This window comes from Pezoporus flaviventris, unplaced genomic scaffold (assembly GCF_033815535.1).
Source record: "Pezoporus flaviventris isolate CSIRO_AGI_PZ_B2104156 unplaced genomic scaffold, CSIRO_AGI_Pfla_v1 ptg000097l, whole genome shotgun sequence".
In the NCBI taxonomy this organism is placed as follows: Eukaryota; Metazoa; Chordata; class Aves; order Psittaciformes; family Psittacidae; genus Pezoporus; species Pezoporus flaviventris.
Window position 1 is genome coordinate 1,294,258 of NW_026892645.1, and position 16,088 is coordinate 1,310,345.

Here is a 16,088-nt window from a genome sequence, read left to right on the forward strand (position 1 = left end):
ACTAAGATCAAGTGCAACCATTCCCCAGCACTGCCAAGACCAGCACTAAACCGTGTCCTCAGGCTGACAACAAGCAGCCCTATGGCTGCCAGGCTGTCACCGCCTGCTGCTGCTGCTGCCATTGAGACCCCACAGCATCCCTGCCCAGGCAGTGTGCAGGGTGTGGGTCTGGGACACGTCATCCAGGGCTCCCCTGCAGCACAGCTGCATCCCCAGCCCATACCACGCACTCCCGGGCGGTTGTGCGCAGGCTTACGGCGAGCAGAGGATTACTCCCACCCTTATTCAGCAAAATATTACACGGGGCCATCCCCTGGGAGCTGCAGAATATTCCTGTGTTTATTTATATAAATGCATGGCTAAAGCAAGCCCCCCCGTGTTTTCCTTGGCAGACAGGGTTTAAAGGCTGCTGCCGCCCATTGCTCTTCCCAGCAATAGGTGACCATGTACTGCGAGCGCTGCTGGCTGATGGGCTCCCCGGGAGTGAGACTGTCCAGGGGAGGCTCCTCCAGGCAAAAGAGTGTGTTTGTGCTACCGCTGTGCGTGAAACACTGTGTGTCTGTGGGCACAGGCTACGTTAACCTCTAGGGAGAGCCTATCTATCTCTATCTGGTTTTCAGCTCGAAGTTCTAAGCAGCAGCTCCCTATGGAAAGTTACAGGGCTTGCATGGACAGCACACGGCAAAGAGGCAGCAATGGGTGCTCCTTTCAGATCAGAGGTGCTGGACACTGGAAACTCAGGTCCAGAGCTGGGAGCTTTCACCATCATCAGCAGACACAGAGGCTCAGTCCTGCAATGTACAGAGCCTGCACGAAGGCTCCTAACGTCTGCCCCCAAGCCTGAAGCCTATGGACTTTGAGGAAAACCCCAGACCCAGTTTCAGTTGCAGCAACCACCACTTGGCCCTTTTGCTATCTCTCCTGTGTCCTCTGCCCAGGATGAGCACAGGTCATGGTGCATGACTGGGACATCGGCCACCAACAACGTGATGCTGAGCATGGAGCAGGACTGCTCTGGCCTCAGCAGCGGAGCCACAGGAGTGAAATGGGATGTGTGGAAAAGGCTTCCTGTTTACCCAGTGTTTAGCACCTTTAGCAGTGGCTGCCGAGCGGGAAGTGGTCTATATGAATGGATAGTTTTAAATCTGAAATCATGACACTTCATCCTGCAGAGCCGCTGCATGATCCTCCTGTGGACGTCGGTGCTGGGAATACTTGGGTGCCAGCCAAGGGTTAGTTATGGTGTGTGCGAGGGAGGGACCAGAGGCTTGGTGCCACACACCTCGCCATGCGTGGCCACACAGCCCTGCCTCTGCCTGTACCTCCCTGTGGTCCCCAGCCCCCTGCTCCACCACTGCGGCATTCCAGGCCGCTCAGGCGTGAATTGAGGAGGGGGATGGCAGGGAGGGGGCTTTAGCACCTCATTAGCACCAGCCAATTAGTGTGGGATCCTGCCCTCCTGTCAGCTGATGTGGCTGCTGCTGAACCCCCCCTGCCCACACGGGTCTCTTTGAGGCCAGGCCTATTTTATGATCCTTTTTCCCCCGATTAAAAAAGCATTATTGTTAAAGCAAACCCTCGCCACTGAAGTTCCTGCGGCACACGATGGCTGGTTTGGGAAGGGGCTTTGGAATACCTGCCTCTTCCAAGGTTTTTCCCTGTGTTTCAGCTTGCCCAAGGAGCTTTGTGTCTCCGGATTTGCTCTCTCATGGTTAAGTGCTCGTTTTATCTCTGACAGTAAGAGTCAGAGAGACTCCTGACTTTCAACACTTGGGAAGCACCATGAACAGCATCCAGGGATGGCTGGATGTGCCATCGACACTGCCAGGAGCGGAGGCTGCCAATGCCACTGGAGAAAGTCAGCTTGGGCCCGCTTTGGGCAAAGACCTCCTATTTGCTCAGGTCTCTACTCAGGTGCCTCCACTTTCACAATAAACCCACCTTTCAAGGTGTCCTGACCCCACAGGGCCTCCTCCCTCCCATTGGTACAAGAAGCTGCTCATTAGCACCAAAGGCTGGTTGCTACCAATTTGTTAATGAGATGCTCATCCTGTTGCACAAGGAGCTGGGGTTGTGATGACCGAAGGCTGGAGGCTGACCTCTATAATGCTGACTTTAAGTAGTGCTTCCTGCAGAAGGCTGCAGGTTCTTCCAGGTCGTCTTTAACATGGAAATAGGCCAAAGCAAAGGCTACGTGCGGGGGACAGCCCAGCCAGGGAAGTGCTTCTATTGCGGGCAATGCCTGAGTACGTGCTTGAAGCCCGGCACGTGCTCCTGTGCTGTGTCCGTGGTGCAGGGAACCTCTCACTCTTGCTCTTGACCAAGAGTTCAGGCAAAGCCTGATAAGAAAGGGGGAGAAAGTGAGGGAGACAGGGAGCAGGCACTAAACATTGTGCAGGCCGGTGTCTTGCACACAGGCAGCAAACCTGGGCTGGGGGATGAACTGCCCTGCTCTGCAGCCTGGGGTACCACGGACCCTGCGCAGCCAAGGCTGGGGACATGGCCCTGGTGCTGCTGCTGTGATAGCACCGGGGACAGGGATGGGAGAAAGCCCAGAGCCTCTCTTCTGCTAAGCCAGCTTGGTAAAGGGCTGCTTTATCTCCCCTGTGCTGTGAGATAAGGTTCCAGTGTTGTCCTGTCGGAGCAGCTTTGTTTCCCTCACAGATACCTCTTGCTGCAGAAAGGTATCAGGCACTCAGAAAATATTTGAGCAAGACCGTATCTTTCTGAAAGCTGTGTGCAATGGAAAGACACACAGAGAGGGTCAGAGCCACACTGTGGGGGGCTCGGTGCCTCCTTGTCCATGCAAGGACAAAGCACATCCCCTCCGCTTGCAGGACTGAGCTGTGAGGGCCTCTCATTGCAATGCATTATCACAGGCTGAATAGGGACCTGAGTGCCTGGTCTCCTTGTTGGGCTGGGAAACCTGTGTCCCCCCAGTGCAAGGTAAGACGAGATGGGGTCCCAGCGCATCCCTGGTGCCTCCCCTCCAGCACAGAGAGATGGGAAAACATTTTCCACTGCCAAAATGTCACTCAGTCAACCCAGCTGCCTCTCCCCTGCACCGGGAGCATCAATAGAGATGGACACATTTACATTCTGCTCTGTTTATTATCCTTCAAGCAGAGCTCAGACCCTAAATGCAGAACTTTCCTTCCAGCAAAGATCCAAGATAGGCCTTTTGAGTCCTCCCCGCAAAGTAACTCTGAGTATGGACCAGCACAGACCTGCCTTCATGCCGAGGATGCAAAAACAGCTTCTCCCTGCTTCAAAGCTTAATGGATGCTGCTTTGGTGCTACAGGAACATCTTGAGAGCTAATCAAGATTAGCATGTGTTTTAAAGAGTCAGTGAGAACCATCTCACTGCAACAAGCCACATATCCCTGGCCTACGTGTTTGAAAAGCATGAGCTGGATTTCTCCGGGATGATTTATCACTATCAGTTCAGCTCCTCTCTTTGTTCTCTGCCCTGCCCTACAAGGGGTTTCGAAAACCTTCACTGACTGTTTATTTCCATGAAATCCTTGTGCAGTACTCGGTGTGCTGGAAAATGCACTCAAAGGGCCGGTTCTGATCCCACTGCATGGGACTAACTCCAGCGGAGGTCTCCGTGGAGAAGACCAGAAGAACGGGCAGGATGTTACAGCAGTGGTGCTCTACAGAAATGATTCACACAAATACCATGCAGCTGACCCGAGCTCACATCTGTAATAAAGCTAAGGCAGCATGCAATAGCAAACTGCCTCCCCATTCGTGGATCTGATACCCTGGCTTCAAAGTCCTACCCAGGAAACTTCCTCGGCTTTTCTGCTGACTTCACTGGGTTTCAGCGGCATAATAGAGAAGTGGAATTGAGCCTGAAAGCCAGACAGCGAATGCAGAAGTCAGGGCTTAGGAAAAAGCTACAAAAAAGGAACTGGACGTGTCTCTCCTCCGACACGTCGCAGGGCATCAGAACGGCCCCTGCCTTTATTGCCTTTATCACTTATCTCCACGCGGGGAAGAGGAAATTCCCAAGAACGCACGACCCTCACAAATATTAGCCAGGGCCTGGTGATTATTTTTGGTAGCTGAAAACTTCCTGGCTGAAGGGTTTGGGTTTGCGTTGGGCTGCAGTAAATGTTTGAGTCCAGCTTTCATAAATACCCATTATCCTGCCGGCAGTGTGCCATTTACCATTGAGCGGGGAAGGGCGGGGAGGTGTTTCTCTTGCTTTGTTTTGCCGTGCAGCATGCTAAAGTGCAGAGAGCCCGACTCTGAATTAGCAGTTAGCTATTTGCTTGTATCCTTAAATAAAGGAGCAGTTCACACAGTCAGAAATCTCTGTTTCCTTTCGGGCAGGAAAAAGGAAGTGAATGCGAGGGGCAGATTTGGAGTTTGCTTGCAAGAACAATTGAGCTCCCATCCAGAGGGGAAGGGGATCTGCGTCAAGAGGAATTCACTTTTTTTTTTGCTCTTTTTTTTTTTCTTTCTGGAAGGGAACAGAAAATGACCTTTAGTTTAAATCCTGACAGAATAAAGGTCCGCGCGCTCGGGGTGCCTGCACAAATACAGTCATAAAGGCTTTGTCTGACCAAGGGCTCCCGCAGCCGCTCGCTCCATCCTTCAGCACCGGGGCCCTGCTGCAGGCGCTGCTCCGTGTGCTCCCCTCTCACTTGTCCTGGGTGAAGGACGTCACCAAACCCTGCCAGCAGTTCCTGGCTACCAGGGACAGTGCAAACTGGGCACCCTTCCTCTCTTTGTCCCTCCCCAGTGGTGCCAGGATAGCGGGGGTGGATGACATTGGGTGCATGGGCTTCAGTGATTTCTGCTCAGAGGTCCTACGAGCAGGCAGGACATCAGCTCAGGCTGCGGCCAGGACTTCACCCTGACCACAGCGTCTGAGGTCACTTTTCAGTCAACCACAAAATCCTCTCTCCAGGCTTCCCTGGGATGAGGATATGAACTGAGGCCTCAGGCTTGAGTAAATCGAAGCATTATCTGTGCGGTCTCCTCTGTGAGTCCTCGCCACTCGTCTCCATTTTAGTGGCCCTGAATATCCACAGAGTGTTTTTCTCTGTGTTTCTTTCTACCCCCACGCAAGCCAGACTCCCAGGAAAGCTCCAAAGCTGGGCAACACAGGGACTGGGACCTTAAGAGAGTGCTTAAGCATCCTATCTCAAAGGCAGTAAGTCCTTTAGGACTCTTGAGGCCATCAGCCTCAGAGGTGAGCGCAGCAACCTAGGACCTCCCATGGTACCCAGTGCTTTGCCAGAGCAAAGTGGGCAAAGAATTAGCTTATAACCTGCTGCAGCTGCGGGGCTCATCATCCTCCCCTCCTTTCACAGCATCACAGAGCTGTGCTGAGCCCCAGCACACCCTGCACGAGGGGGTCCTGCCCTCAAAGCATTGCTCAGGCTAACAGCTCATCTCACGCATGCTGCAGTGAGAGCATCGCTTTCCCAGGCCTGCTTTCCTCCGGGGCTGCAGGTAATAAAGAGGGGCCAGAGGGAGCACAGGGGATCCAGCCCCAGTCTGGGTTCCCACATCCTCAGAGCAGTCTTCTTCCCATCCAAGCAAAATATTTGCTCAGAAGGTGAAGCCGTGGCTGGGCAATGTCAGCAGCAAATGTCAGCGGGAGAGGAACTACTGATGAAATGGGCTAAACTGCTCCCGGGGGGAGCTGCTCTGCGACCGCTGCAGGAAGGGTGAATGTGGCCTCACGGTTAAACAGATCAGTCTGTGCTCGCTCGCTGCCTCTATCCCGGTTTTATCCAGGCAGGCAGCCCCTCCTGCCTCTGGTGACTTAACCCAGGGCAAAGCAGCCTGAGCAGGGAGCCCTGACAGCCCATCACGGACACCTCCCAGCTGAGCTGGGGTTAAATCACCCCTTGACACCAAAGCTGCGGTTCTGCAGACGTATTCTGGCAGGTTTCCACTGTGCTGCTCCAAAGCTGTGCGGCCCCAGTGTGCGCAGCTGGAGGGATGCCCCGGCAGCACGCAGAGGGACAAACCTGCAGCCCATAGAGAGCCAGGGGACAAACACGATGGCTCGGAGCGGGTCGGGCATCGCCTCTGCTAAGGTCATTTGTGTGCAGAGCCTGGCGCTGGGTGAAGGTGCATCTGGAAGCGCTGTGGCCGAGATGACTCACTGGGAGGAAATGGTGTCACCTCCCGCTCTGAGCACGTCCATCTCCAACACACGTTTACCCTTTACTACCAAAAGTGTTGGACCAAGCTCCCCCAGCCTGAGTGAAACTTCAGGTTCTACTTATGGGTCTGTTGACACCGCGGGAGCCAAGCTGGGTGACCCCCGTGTCCAGCCGGGATGTCAAGGGCGGTGTGAGTGGTGCTTGATCCCTGCAAGGGTTATGGGGCAGCACACACAGAGGAAAGCGCCAGCCCCATGGTTTTCTATTCTCACCCTGTCCCCTTTGAAGTCCCAGCCAGCTCCTTGGTGCATGAAGGTAACTCATTAACCTGCCACAACGAGGAGGCCTCAACTTTCCCCCAGTCACTGGGACGGCAGCAGCTCAGCCATGAGGACCCATCAGGGACTGGAGCAGCTCCAGAGCTGCAGGGGAGCTGTGCTCAGCTCCACAGGTATGTGAAGTCCCAGAGGGCATCCCCAGGGCATGGTCAGGGAAAGGACAATGAAAATCCCAGTTCATCCTCCTCATTCCTGCTGGCTGCCCCCGTGGGGCAATCCCCATCACTCAAGAGAAGGTGCTGCGCAGCAGTCAGGGGGACGACGTGGAGGCACCACTGTCTGGAATGGGTTATTTGAAGAGCAGAGCTGGAAGTGCAATAAGAGGAGCCCTGAGTTCCACATCACCCACAGGGCTTCCAAGTCCCCTGTGAAGCAAAGCTCGTTCCTCCAGCCCTTGCTTTGCCCATCCCACGAGCAGACATCAGGATTTCCAACCCCCCCGAGCACACGAGTGTGACCCAAGTGCCCCAGCAGAGAGGACGCACCTTGTCCAGCAGAAATGCTGGGCACTGAGCAGCACAAGGGCACTTCCCTCTGCTCCTGGGGCTCAGCGAGGCTGTCAGAGGCCATGCCAGCCCCACACACTGCAGGGAGCCTTCAGCTGCTTTATTCATGGAAACCCACCCTGCAGAGCAGTCCTGGAGCTGCTGCCTCCCCGGCACCAGCACAGAGAGGGTCTGTGCTCCAGCAAAGGCACCGTGGCCAATGTCACAGCGGGAGCGATAGCATCCACAGCAGCCAGTTGGTAGCAGGGAAATCAAGTCATTAGAGCAGGAATCGTTACGTGCCCCGTGCCTCCTGCTGCCCAAATGAACACTTGGATCACGCATCTTATTTTCCACAAACATACCAGATTTTGCACCCTGGATTTGCAGGAGAGCGCTGCTGGGACGGTGCTTTGAGCTCAAGCAGCAGCCCCAAACACGAGCTCTCCTGAAACTAGTCCTAGGTACAAAGCCACCAACACAGCACACAAATTGGCTGGCTCAGGATTCCTGTGGCACACAGTGAACTAAATTACTGCTCTGTTACTTCTCAGTTCCTTTTGCTTTGCTTTGCTTTTGATTGATTTCTCTGCTATCGTAGGAAGCAGCCCCGAGATTGGTTGTGACATCCCCTGGGCTAATTCCATGGAAAGCCTGTTTTCAAAAGGAAACATTTCCCATCTTGCTCCCAGCTTTGATTTGCCCGTCCCCATTCACTTGCTGGAGCTTACTCTGACACTTTAATGGGAAAGTTTCTTTGCATGGAGCCAACCAGTTATTGTGCCCAAGTGGTTTCGTTCAAGGGATGAAAAGCACATTCACTTTGTGTGCAGGGAGGTGACATTTGTTTGATTGGTGTGTTTGAGGGCTCGGTGGGGAATACAGCGGAGAGAATCCATTCTGGTGAGCTCTGTCAAAAGGAAGAATCCAGGAGAGATAAGGGAATGTTTGCAATCTGGGAAAGCCTTGTGCAGAGGGACGGAGACAAAGTACGAGAATGCACTTTATTTGTGACAAGCTTTCCATCCTGGGCAGCCAAACAGGACATCCTGCTTCAGTTCTCCTTCCTCTCTTTAATTAGAGTTGCGTTCAGGACACTGCCATTAATGTCGTCTCAGCATTTCCATGACAAAGCCCTGTTTTTGCGGGACTTTAGGAACTTGGCCCTAGAAGGATCTGTTATTAATGGAGAGCTGCTCAGCCCGGAGACCGTGGCAGGTCTGCAGCCGGTCGCTGTGATGTTTCCATCACAGGGAGCAACAACAGCTCAGAGTGAGGTGGCTCCATCCAGGATGCAGGAGCAGTGGAGGAGACCGAACCCCATCTCTAGATGTGGTGGGATTAGCCATAGGCTGTACACCCCATCCCATGCACAAGAAAACACCTCCATTCTGGATCGGAAGTCCATAGTGTCCATAATCCCCATCCAGGGACGCTGCCACTGCTTCCTGCGGCTCCCTGGCCTCTGTGGCTGCTGTATTTCATGCTGGGACACGGAGCAGCAGGGACAGAAATCCCTTGTTTTCCTGCTGGCTTCTTAACTGCTGCCCTTCCCCTGTGCTCAGGCTCCACAGCTCAGGTCAGCTCTCACAGGGCTGAGGCTGTCGCTGTTGCTCCTTATCAATCCCACATGCTGGAGAAGCTGCCATGGATCGTGCCTTGTCAAATCTGCTGCTTGCAGCAGAATTAAGACCAGGCAGGGTTGAAAAAGCAATCAAAGGGGGATGAAAACACAGCTCTGGGCCAAGGCAAAGACCCTGTCTGACAAGTGAGCTATGAACAGCCAGGTTCAGAAGATGCTGAAATGCACCTTCACCACCAGGACAGCCTGGGTGCGTGTTTAAACCCCCGCTAGTGACAAACCTGACTGCCACCCCATCTTGTACTGTGTCAGTTCCTTCCCTCAGGTCTCCATGCAGGACCTAGGGGTTGTGTGCTGGATCTGAGCACACGGGCAGCAGAAATCCTCGCTCCCATCCCACCACTGGCACTGAGGGCCCCGCGACACCAGGCCAAGCAGGTTGTGCTCCACTGACACAGCGGCACACAAGAGCAGGAGAAGGCAGAGCTCAGTCCAGCAGCTCTGGGGCTGGTTTTGGCTTGAGAAGTGCTAAATATTAGCAAAATGAAAACGTTTTTCCCCAGTGGAAAAACAATCCTTCCAATTGAAAATATTATTGTGATTCTTCCACTCCTAACGGGAGAGAAAACAGATTCCTGTGTTCCTGTGGAGCTCCCAGGTGCACTGCTGGCATCCAGGGCTCTGGAAGAGGCTGCAATGCAACGTTTCAGCACAGGATACTCCAAAGCAGACAGGGTTAAGCCAAACATCCTTTTACTGCTGCTCTTTCACTTCCCATTTGAGGGAGGATGATACAATGGTCCTGCACCCTGCCCTAAGGGGGATCCCCTCCCGGTGCAGTCATCCCAGGTCCCCCAGGGCTGGCGCAGCTGCAGGAGCTGCATTTCTCTCCCACATCCCTGCCATGTGCCAGCTTCCTGAGCTCAGTGGCGCAGCCAGGTTGGTTCATTCCTGATCCCAGGCTGGGGTCCTGGCATTGGGGCAATGCCCTGCCCTTTTCTACCCTGCTCCGTGAGCTGCCAGCGGTGCTGCTACCGGCTTTACTTAGGCTCTGTTGAGAAGCCAAGTCAGAGACATGATCTGATTTAAATGGTGAGGAAACGGGGGAAAGCAGCTGGTTTGGGGCTCTTCAAGCTGACTGGAGCTGTTTGACCCCTCTCTTGCTGGGGCAAGCCAGCCTGGGTAAAAGGTGTTTTTACCATTCCCACCCTGGCTGATGAGCTGCCTCATATACGAGCAGCCCGTCTGGATGTGGGGACCCGCAGGGCTCCCTCAGCAGTGCCCCCCAACAGCAGGCTCCGTCGCTGCCCGGGGCTGCTGAACCGCAGCGTGGGGCGAGGCAGGGCAGGAAGGGAGCCGGCGGAGATGAGTGTTTCCTGGCTCTCAGGAGCGAAACAGCAAAGCGCTGTCACTCGGCGGCCCCCGCAAGTGCAGCGCCAAGATAACTGCAGGCACAGCCGCCATCACTTCCCCCCTTTGTCCCGGGCTTTTTTCAGGCCTTCCTGAGCAGAAACGTCCCATCTCCGAAGGAATGTCATTGCCACCGGCCGCCCACGAAACACCGAGTGGCTCGCGGCGGGCTCAGCCGGGACATGGGTACCACAGGCACCCTGGTGTGGGGAGCAGCCAACATTCCCTGCGCTGGAGCCTGCCATGGAGCCTGAAGAGGACACGCGAGGCATCCTGAAGTGATGGGAACGGGCCATGTCCCGTTTCCTGACCTGAGTCAGTGCAGGAGATGAAAGGCAGTTGGGGTTTACATAGAAAACACCACTCAGGAACCCAGAGCAGTCCCAGAGCACCAGCGAGCAGCCCCGGTGCTGAGTACTGTCCTACAGGTGCCTTACCCACCCAGGGACAGCACGGGTCTCTGCCAGCCTCAGCCAATGCCCCAGCCCACGGCTGGAGGGTGCTCACAGGGTGTTTCATGGCTGAGCCAGCCCTGGGTAAGCCCAGGGACTGCTGTCCTTGTCAGGGAGCACATCCCCTGCATAAATCCCGGAGGGACCTCTCAGATCTGAAAGCAGGGAGCACTTTCACCTCTTACATTAGGCTCTACTTTTCCCCAGGCTCCTTCTCAAAAGAGGGCTCTGGGTTTGGCTCTTTGGATGTAGCTCAGCCTACGACCACCTCCCTTTTGCTTCAGTGAAGACTTGAATGCCCCCTCCTCCTGGTGCAGGACAACCCTTCTGGTCGAGCGAGGATGTCCCTGCATCCCCCCTGTGCCCCAGGGAGGGAGGGAGCTGGCAGCCGGAGGAAAAGGACACGGTGCTTCAGGGCGCCGCGGCCGTTTGAAGGCTGCGAAGGAAGCAGGCCCGGGGGTTATCCAATCTGCCCGAGCAGACACATCCGCCGGGCACGGCCCAGCGGCCCCGGCCCTCCGCTCATTAATAAATCACTGGTCCCGCCTGCTGCGGCCGCCCCGGCAGGAAACGGGAGCCGGTGCGAGCGGGGCCGGGAGCGGGGCGCGTGTGCCCGTGCTGTGTGTGCATGGGGAGGGTGCGGGTCAGACCGGGAGCCCCACACGGGTTGTGGGCAGGCAGAGCCCTTGCTCAGCTCACCCAGGACTGCCTGGCCACGTCCAGAGGATGCTGCCAGCACCGTGGCCGTGGCTCCATGACCCAGGACCGCAAGCATGTGTGACACGAGCTGGAGATGGGCAGAAACCTTCCTCCTACCAAGTGTCGCAAGCTCCGTTCCCCCTTCCCAGCTGCCTCTCTATATTTAGAGCAAGGCAGAGCTTTCCAAGGGCTCTCCAGGACACGATTTCATCCCTGAACAATGCGAGTAGCATTGTTTCCCCAGGAACACAAGCACGGTTTACACAAGGGCCACTGGGCAGCTTGGCAGGTTATCAGCGGCTGAGGGCGGTGGCTGCTCTAACACCCTGCCCAAGGGCCTGGGCAGTTCCCGCAGTGAGCACCATGATCCCAGATGCATCTTGCCAGGACCTGAGCAGCCACTGGACAGGCTGATTCACCCACAGGTAGAGCCAGGGGCCAGAATCCAGCCCTGGCACTTCCCACCACAATGTCCCAGCAGCAGTGGGCATTTGAAGGCACCCTGGAGCAAGCACAGAGCAGACGTTTGAGCTCTGATAACATAGGGTGTCCCACCGGACCAGGCCGTGTGCTGCTCCCCATCATGACACAGTGGCCACATGAATGGTCCCTATCCCTGTCCCTTTCTCCTTAGGCACACACCACAGGGAGCCACTCTGCACTGGACAGGGGGTCTGCACCAGCAAAGGTCTGGTTTGCATCCCCTCACCCCTGCGATGAGGCAGATGGGGGCACAGCACTGGGCAAGGGCCCACATCGTGCTCCCACCCTGGAGTGAGCACCAGTAGGACACATTTATATAGGAGCTGGAGAAGCAGCATGTTCAATGGACATCACTCTCTGCCTGGATACATCCTAACCCATTCCCTGGCGCCCCGACCCCAGTGGAGTTGGACACAGGTACGCTGGGGGTGATGGCAGACCCTGCAGCACCCAGTCCGATACCTTATGTATGGAAGCCCCATGTGTGGCTGCTCGAGATCCAGCCTCCAGCAGCGTGATGCAATGAGCCCCCCAGCCCCACACCTCCCGGGACGTGAAACACTAAAACAAATTCCTGCCACCAGCGCTGTTTCCTGTTTTCCTGCTCCAAAGGATCACACTTCCCTCAGTCCTTGACCCTGGGACCATGCTAGAAAGGATGCAGCATCCCCTCATCCCGCGGCGTGCAGGGCCGGGCCGGGGTGCCCCGCACACCCCATCTGCAGACACAATAGCTGCCCCGTGCCTCCAGAGCGCGCAGCTGCCGGCTTCCTCTGGGGAGAGGATCTGATAGCCCAGCAGGGACAGCAGAGCCACACAACAAAGCCCAGCAGAGGAAAGCAAAGCTGAGCCTTTGATTCAGGCCCCCTCTGAGCAAGACAAGAGCGCTGTCTGCTCACCTGCGCTTCCCCAGGGCTGCAGCTACATCTTGTCTCTAGCACACCAAGTTGACCAGAGCTCAGGGCTTGTTTTCCCTGCTCACATAGAGGAGCTTTCTCCACTACTGGCTCCAAACTCCCTTTCTAGCATCCCCCCGTTGCTCAGACACGGAGACTTGGCTTCCCAAAATGCTGAGCAGAGAAAGAGATTCCTGTGACAGCAGAGGAAGGCAGCTCTGCCCCGGCTCCTGTGCAGACCCTCGTGGACACACGGCTTAGAGGAAACGTCCCAGGCAGGGCAGGTCGCTGCCTTTCACCTCCTTTGGAGAGGCACCACCTCCTGTCTCTGCTAGGAAATGATGCTTTAACTTTCCAGGGTTTCAAAGTGTAAACTGCTGATCAGCCCAAACCGATGGGGTTTCACTCTTTTTCTCGGGTTGACATCACATTTCAGCTCTCGTTTTGTTTCATTTTCCATCCGTTACGGGAGTCTCAGCAGTCAGAAATCCCTCCACAGACAATTCAAGCCCAGGTCTGCCCCAGCCGCCTTCACAACAGGAAAATCCCTGCACACATCACTGCAGAGCAAGAAATGTGAGCAGGGCTCTGCAAGGGGGAGCACAAGGGCAGTGGGCACCAGCCTTCAGGCAGACCCAACACTTGTGACCATTCTTGCAAGGGGGGACTGTGGCAACCATTTATTCTGGGGCTTTGCAAGCACAGATCTTGTCACTGCACAGAGCTCGGCCAGACCCCCAGCAGCACCCTGAGCCATCACAAAAGCCCCGTGGAAGGGCTCAGCCATGTGAGGACACCCCTACGGGCACACAGAGCCGAGCGCTCATCACAGCAGATGAAAGCCTCCCCCTTGCCTGCACTCCGGGCTCAGGGCTCCAGTTACAACACAATCCTCGAGCAGGTTCGATACCGCAGCTGGGGGCCGATGGCACGACCCAGTGCGCGGTGCGAGGCCCCTCGGAGCTCAGCAATGTGGAAGTCACTGTAATGGGACCCCCGTGCCGTCACTTTTCTCTCAATGAAGAGGCCCTGGGAAGTGAGTTTTCCAGAGTGTCCCCGAGCTGCGTGAGCACGGCTCGCTCCCAAACCAGCCTGCCCAAAAGAGCCGGAGGCTCTTCCCCATCAGCCCATGGTGGCGGCGCTGCGGGGAGGTCTGTGTTGGCCACATCAATTGCAAAAGGAAAGCAAATCCACCCGTTCCTGGTTTATCCCCGAAGGAAATGGGAGCGGGGCTAAGATAAGGAGTGAACTCCCCGGGGAAGGGAGGGGAGAGCTGTGTACTCCTTGTTCCTGCTTTTGCTTTTTACTTCTCTGTGCCTTTAACATCAAACATTCCATGCGATGATGCCCCTGTGCCCCCCTGCTGAAGAGACCCCACTGCAGCCCAGGAAGCCTCCACCCGTAACCTGCTCTGCCTTTAGGCAGGTTTAAGTGACCTGAAAACACAACCAGTTGCTATTGAATATCACGGATAAGATATGCGTTGTCCCCCGAGGGAATCAGTGCAAGAGGCTGCATGAGGCCAGCAAGGACACTGGTCCCTGCTGTGTGCCTCTGTGTCTCTGGCTGAACCATGATCTGCCTTTGGCTGGCGGCTTCTTGGGGCAGAGCTCTCTCCATGGCCATGGGGCAATGCTCCCATGGGCTGTTTGATATAAAGAGTAGCGCTCCCCCCAGCTCTTAAAGCTTTTTGCTCTTTGCCAATGCAGGTGAATGCTCCTCTCGCAGCTGCCATCCTCTCTAGCTAGGGCAGATCTGGAGGACAACAGGTCCAGGGGCCATAGGAAGCACCCCAGCAGCAAGCAGACAAGCTCCAGGCAGGTTTCTGAGCTGCCTGTTGAGGGCTGGGTCTCAGATTTGGTACCTGTCTGCATAGAAACAGTTCTGATGCTCCTGAAAATCCCAGAGCATCTTCCCTGGTCTGTGAGCTGCGGGAGAGCTCATGGCTCCGATGTGGCTGCTCGTCTCTGGCCATGGGAGGGGAGGACATGTCCCAGGCTTGGGGTCAGCAGAGAGGGGCTGCCTTGATGTGACACCCTGAGGCCCTTTGGGGAAGGAGATGCTGTTGTTGTTTGCCTTCCTTTGAAGTAAGCCTTGGAAAGGAAGGAACGCCAGAGCCTTCTCCAAAAGCACTTAATTCAACCTGTCACATTAACATCAACACAGGGCAACTGCAGCAGAGTCAGGGCCCCATCTCACTCCCATGGAGCTAAGAGGGCTCCGCAGAGCCTCCCCTGGAGCTGGGCTGATGGGTGGCAGTGCAGAAACTTGGGCAGGATGCAAAGGACTCAAGGTGTGAGTTGTCATTGATGGCACCTGTGCAGCACCGTGGACAACGGGGCCAGGTTCCCACCCACCACACTTGGAGCCCAGCAGCAGCACAGACTGCACAGAGGATCCCAGAGAGCCCCAGCACCCCAGACCCCTGCCTCTCATCACCTTCCTCTTGTATCAGCGGCTGACCCCAGCTGATAACCTTGGGAAGCTCCCTCTGACCTGGAGGAGCTGGAGGGGGGGAAGAGGTTGACTCTTAACTCCCTGCTGTGCTTCATCCTCCTCCTGAATGTGCTGAATGCTCCCCTCCTACCTCCTTCCTACACTGAATCCATCCATCTCCTGCTGCTGGAGCTGGAGGTCCCCCAGGTCCCCCCACGAGCCCATCATTTTAAGTGCCTGGACCTCACCCTCCTCTGAACATGGGGGCAGAGCAGATAGGAATGGGCTGCAGGCAGCACTGCTGAGTGGTTAAACCACAGACCTCAACCAAGCCACCGAGCGAGACAGACCCTGACCCCTTCCCCTCCCAGCCTGGCTCAAAGGAGCCAGCAAGCAGCTGGTGATAAAAACACAGCTTTGATGTGGAGGGGAATGGGAGCCATCCCATGCAACCCCTTATCTGCCTTCTGTCCCTGGTGTGAACGAGCGGTGTGGGAAAACACTTTCCAAAAGGCATCCCTGGAAAGGGCAGAGGGCTGGTACCTTAAAGCCAAAGGGTGAAGAGCAGCGGTTGCAGCCAATCCCTCTGCAAGCTGTGCATGGGGACACACTGTGTGTCCCACCAGGCCAGCACATCCCCAGGGCCACGCAGGAGCTCTGGCACAGCGCTGGGACACACAGGCTGATCAGAGGAGACCGAGCGGCTCGGTGGGGCCCTGATCCGCCTGCCTCCTCCTGCCCCTCCTCTGGTGTCCGTGGGAGGTTTCCCTTGGATCATTCCCATCGGCTGCGCCAGCTAAAGCCTGCCTGTTCCCGTGGAGGCAGCCCTTTAACGAAGCCCCCAGCGTGGTAGGGGCAATGATGCTGTGCTCCAGGAACTGCATTGTTTGTTAATACCGGACGGGGTGTTCCCAGCCCAAAGAATTACCATAAGAAATCCCAGCCCTGATCCTGCCAGGCGCTCCGTGGGAGTTGTGCAAAACGGTTTGCAGCGTCTGGGACTAAATATAGCCATGATGTGGGGAGGAGGAGGGAGCACGACCAAGAGCCGGGAAGGAGAACGGCACACGCAGCTCCTTGGGCGGAGCGGAAGCTGCCTGTACGTGCTGCCTGTACGTGCTGCCTGTGTCTGCCTGCACGGCTCTCCCCCAGCACGCTTAGGAAGGAAAAGCACA